Raw genomic sequence first — 6,000 nt, 5'->3', positions numbered from 1 at the left:
GCAGTGTCTGATGGAGCGATCTGAAGTAGCACGGATTAGAAAAGCAGGGCCTGATGGAGCAGTCTGAGGAGCAGGGATTAGAGAGGCAGGGCCTGAGGGAGCAGTCTGAGGGTTTCCAGATCAGAGAGGCAGGGCCTGATAGAACAGTCTGAGGAGCACAGATTATGGAGGCAGGGCCTGATGGTGCAGTCTGAGGGACCCAGATTAGAGAGGCAGATTCTGATGGAGCAGTCTGAGGGGCACAGATTATAGGGGCAGGGCCTGATAGAACATTTTGAGTGACCCAGATTATAGATGCAGTGTCTGATGGAGCAATCTGAATGAGCACGGATTAGAGAGGCATGGCCTGATGGAGCAGTCTGAGGGACCCAGGTCAGAGAGGCAGGGGCTGATGGAACAATCTGAGGAGCAAAGATTAGGGAGGCAGGGCCTGATGGAGCAATTGAGGGACCCAGATTAGAGAAGCAGAGTCTGATGGAGCAGTTTGAGGGTCAGAGATTCTAGAGGCAGGGCCGGATGTAGCAGTCTGAGTGATCCAAATTTAGGGAATTATGATCTAATGGAGCAATCTGAGGGGCACAGATTAGAGAGGCAGTGTCTGATGGAGCAATCTGAGGGGCACAGATGATAAAGGCAGGGCCTGATAGAACATTCTGAGTGACCCAGATTAGAGAGGCAGTGTCTGATGGAGCAATCTAAAGGAGCACGGATTAGAGAGGCATGGCCTGATGGAGCAGTCTGAGGGGCACAGATTAGAGAGGCAGGGCCTGAGGGAGCAGTCTGAGGGACCCAGATCAGAGAGGCAGGGCCTGATAGAACAGTCTGAGGAGCACAGATTAGGAAGGCAGGGCCTGATGGTGCAGTCTGAGGGACCCAGATTAGAGAGGCAGAGTCTGATGGAGCAATCGGAAGGAGCAGGGATTAGAGGCAGGGCCTGATAGAACATTCTGAGTGACCACATTAGAGAGTCGGTGTCTGATGGAGCAATCTGAAGGAGCATGGATTAGAGAGGCAGGGCCTGATGGAGCAGTCTGAGGGGCACAGATCAGAGAGGCAGGGCCGAATGGAGCAGTCTGAGTGACCCAATATTAGGGAGGCATGGTCTAATGGAGCATTCTGAGGGGCACAGATTAGAGAAACGGGGTCTGATGGAGCAGTCTGAGGGGCACAGAAAGAGTGGCAGGGCCTGATAGAACAGTCTGAGGAGCACAGATTAGAGTGGCAGGATCTGATGGAGCAATCTAAGGGACCCAGATTAGAGAGGCAGAGTCTGATGGAGGAGTCTGAGGGGCACAGAGTAGAGGGGCGGGGTCTGATAGAACATTCTGAGTGACCCAGATTAGAGAGGCAGGGCCTGAAGGAGCAGTCTGACGGGGCACAGATTAGAGAGGCAGGGTCTGATGGAGCAATCAGAGGGGCATAGTTTAGAGAGGCAGGGCCTGATGGAGAAGTCTGAGTGTTGCAGATTAGAGGGGCAGGGCCTGATCGAGCAGTCTGAGGGGTACAGATTAGAGAGGCAGGGCCTGATGGAGCATTCTGAGGGTCACATATTAGAGAGGCAGGGTCTGATGGAGCAGTCTGAGGGGCACAGATTACAGAGGCAGAGTCTGATGGAGGAGTCTGAGGGGCACAGAGTAGAGGGGCAGGGCCTGATAGAACATTCTGAGTGAACCAGATTAGAGAGGCAGTGTCTGATGGAGCAATAAGAAGGAGCACGGATAAGAGTGGCATGGCCTGATGGAGCAGTCTGAGGGGCACAGATCAGAGAGGCAGGGATTGATGGAGCAGTCTGAGGGGCAGAGATTATAGAGGCAAGGGCGAATGGAGCAGTCTGAGTGACCCAATATAAGGGACGTATGTTCTAATGGAGCAATCTGAGGGGCACAGATTACAGAGGCAGGGCCTGATGGAGCAGTCTGACGGTGCAGAGATTAGAGAGGCAGGGTCTGATGGAGCAATCAGAGGGGCACAGTTTAGAGAGGCAGGGCCTGAGGGAGCAGTCTGAGGTTTCCCAGATCAGAGTGGCAGGGACTGATAGAACAGTCTGAGGAGCACAGATTAGGGAGGCAGGGCCTGATGGTGCAGACTGAGGGACCCAGATTAGAGAGGCAGAGTCTGATGGAGCAGTCTGAGGGGCACAGATTATCGGGGCAGGGCCTGATAGAACATTCTGAGTGACACAGATTAGAGAGGCAGTGTCTGATGGAGCAATCTGAATGAGCACGGATTAGTAAGGCAGGGCCTGATGGAGCATTCTGAGGGTCACATATTAGAGAGGCAGGGTCTGATGGAGCAGTCTGAGGGGCACAGATTACAGAGGCAGAGTCTGATGGAGCAGTCTGAGGGGCACAGAGTAGAGGGGCAGGGCCTGATAGAACATTCTGAGTGACCCAGATTAGAGAGGCAGTGTCTGATGGAGCAATCTGAAGGAGCACGGATAAGAGTGGCAGGGCCTGACGGAGCAGTCTGAGGGGCACAGATCAGAGAGGCAGGGATTGATGGAGCAGTCTGAGGGGCAGAGATTATAGAGGCAGGGGTGAATGGAGCAGTCTGAGTGACCCAATATTAGGGAGGTATGTTCTAATGGAGCAATCTGAGGGGCACAGATAAGAGAGGCAGGGTCTGATGGAGCAGTCTGACGGGGCACAGATTAGAGAGGCAGCGTCTGATGGAGCAATCAGAGGGGCACAGTTTAGAGAGGCAGGGCCTGATGGAGAAGTCTGAGTGTTTCAGATTAGAAAGGCAAGGCCTGATGGAGCAGTCTGAGGGTCACGTATTAGAGAGGCAGGGTCTGATGGAGCAGTCTGAGGGGCACAGATTACAGAGGCAGGGACTAATGGAGCAGTCTGAGGGACCCAGGTCAGAGAGGCAGGGGCTGATAGAACAATCTGAGGAGCACAGATTAGGGAGGCAGGGCCTGATGGAGCAAACTGAGGGACCCAGATTAGAGAGGCAGAGTCTGATGGAGCAGTCTGAGGGGCACAGATTAGAGAAACGGGGTCTGATGGAGCAGTCTGAGGGACCCAGATTAATGTGGCAGGGCCTGATTGAACTTTCTGAGGAGCACAGATTAGAGTGGCAGGATCTGATGGAGCAGTCTTTGGGACCCAGATTAGAGAGGCAGAGTCTGATATAGCAGTCTGAGGGGCACAGAGAAGAGGGGCAGGGACTAATGGAACATTCTGAATGACCCAGATTAGAGAGGCAGTGTCTGATGGAGCGATCTGAAGGAGCACGGATTAGAGATGCAGGGCCTGATGGAGCATTCTGAGGGGCACAGATTAGAGAGGCAGGGCCTGATGGACAAGTCTGTGGGACGCAGATTAGAGAGGAAGGGCCTGATGGAGCAGTCTGAGGGGCACAAATTAGAGAGGCAGGGCCTGAGGGAGCAGTCTGAGGGGCACAGATCAGAGAGGCAGGGCCTGATAAGACAGTCTGAGGAGCACAGATTACGGAGGCAGGGCCTAATGGAGCAGTCTGAGGGACCCAGGTCAGAGAGGCAGGGGTTGATAGAACAATCTGAGGAGCACAGATTAGGGAGGCAGGGCCTGATGGAGCAGTCTGAGGGGCAGTGATTAGAGAAACGGGGTCTGATGGAGCAGTCTGAGGGGCACAGATTAGAGTGGCAGGGCCTGATAGAAAAGTCTGTGGAGCACAGATTAGAGTGGCAGGATGTGATGGAGCAGTCTTCGGGACCCAGATTAGAGAGGCAGAGTCTGATGGAGCAGTCTGAGGGGCACAGAGTAGAGGGGCAGGGCCTGATAGAACATTCTAAGTGACCCAGATTAGAGAGGCAGTGTCTGATGGAGCGATATGAAGGAGCACGGATTAGAGAGGCATGGCCTGATGGAGCAGTCTGAGGGGCACAGATCAGAGTGGCAGGGCCTGAGGGAGCAGTCTGAGGGACCCAGATCAGAGAGGCAGGGCCTGATAGAACAGTCTGAGGAGCACAGATTAGGGAGGCAGGGCCTGATGGTGCAGTCTGAGGGACCCAGATTAGAGAGGCAGAGTCTGATGGAGCAATCTGAAGGAGCACGGATTAGAGAGGCATGGCCTGATGGAGCAGTCTGAGGGGCACAGATCAGAGAGGCAGGGATTGATGGAGCAGTCTGAGGGGCACAGATTATAGAGACAGGGCCGGATGGAGCAGACTGAGTGACCCAATATTAGGGAGGCATGGTTTAATGGAGCAATCTGAGGGGCACAGATTAGCGAGGCAGTGCCTGATGGAGCAATCTGAGGGGCACAGTTTAGAGAGGCAGGGCCTGATGGACAAGTCTGAGGGACGCCGAATACAGAGGCAGGTCCTGATGGAGCAGTCTGAGGGGCACAAATTAGAGAGGCAGGGACTGATGGAGCAGTCTGAGGGGCACAGTTCAGAGAGGCAGGGACTGATAAAACAGTCTGAAGGGCACAGATTACAGAGGCAGGGCCTAATGTAGCAGACTGAGGGGCCCAGGTCAGAGAGGCAGGGTGCTGATAGAACAATCTGAGGAGCACAGATTAGGGAGGCAGGGCCTGTTGGAGCAATCTGAGGGACCCAGATTAGAGAGGCAGAGTCTGATGGAGCAGTCTGAGGGGCACAGATTAGATGGCAGGGCCTGATAGAACAGTCTGAGGAGCACAGATTGGAGTGGCAGGATCTGATGGAGCAGTCTTTGGGACCCAGATTAGAGAGGCAGAGTCTGATGGAGCAGTGTGAGGGGCACAGAGTGGAGGGGCAGGGCCTGATAGAACATTCTGAGTGACCCGGATTAGACAGGCAGTGTTTGATCGAGCAAACTGAAGGAGCACTGATTAGAGATGCAGAGCCTGATGGAGCATTCTGAGGAGCACAGATTAGAGATGCAGGGCCTGATGGAGCATTCTGAGGAGCACAGATTAGAGAGGCATGGCCGAATGGAGCAGTCTGAGGGACCCAGGTCAGAGAGGCAGGGGCTGATAGAACAATCTGAGGAGCAAAGATTAGGGAGGCAGGGCCTGATGGAGCAATCTGAGGGACCCAGATTAGAGAAGCAGAGTCTGATGGAGCAGTTTGAGGGTCAGAGATTCTAGAGGCAGGGCCAGATGTAGCAGTCTGAGTGACCCAAATTTAGGGAATTATGATCTAATGGAGCAATCTGAGGGGCACAGATTAGAGAGGCAGTGTCTGATGGAGCAGTCTGAGGGGCACAGATGATAAAGGCAGGGCCTGATAGAACATTCTGAGTGACCCAGATGAGAGAGGCAGGGCCTGATGGAGCAGTCTGACGGGGCACAGATTAGAGACGCAGGGTCTGATGGAGCAATCAGAGGGGCACAGTTTAGAGAGGCAGGGCCTGATGGAGAAGTCTGAGTGTTGCAGATTAGAGGGGCAGGGCCTGATGGAGCAGTCTGAGGGGTACAGATTAGAGAGGCAGAGTCTGATGGAGGAGTCTGAGGGGCACAGAGTAGAGGGGCGGGGCCTGATAGAACATTCTGAGTGACCCAGATTAGAGAGGCAGAGTATGATGGAGCAGTCTGAGGGACCTAGATCAGAGAGGCAGGGCCTGATAGAACAGTCTGAGGAGCACAGATTAGGAAGGCAGGGCCTGATGGTGCAGTCTCAGGGACCCCGATTAGAGAGGCAGAGTCTGATGGAGCAATCGAAAGGAGCAGGGATTAGAGGCAGGGCCTGATAGAACATTCTGAGTGACCAAATTAGAGAGTCAGTGTCTGATGAAGCAATCTGAAGTAGCATGGATTAGAGAGGCAGGGCCTGATGGAGCATTCTGGGGGGCACTGATCAGAGAGGTAGGGACGGATGGAGCAGTCTGAGGGACCTAATATTATGGAGGCATGGTCTAATGGAGCAGTCTGAGGGGCACAGATTAGAGAGGCAGGGCCTGATGGACAAGTCTGTGGGACGCAGATTAGAGAGGAAGGGCCTGATGGAGCAGTCTGAGGGGCACAAATTAGAGAGGCAGGGCCTGAGGGAGCAGTCTGAGGGGCACAGATCAGAGAGGCAGGGCCTGATAAGAC

The sequence above is a fragment of the Carcharodon carcharias genome, chromosome 4 (assembly GCF_017639515.1).
Source record: "Carcharodon carcharias isolate sCarCar2 chromosome 4, sCarCar2.pri, whole genome shotgun sequence".
NCBI lineage: Eukaryota > Metazoa > Chordata > Chondrichthyes > Lamniformes > Lamnidae > Carcharodon > Carcharodon carcharias.
This window is presented reverse-complemented; position numbering follows the sequence as displayed.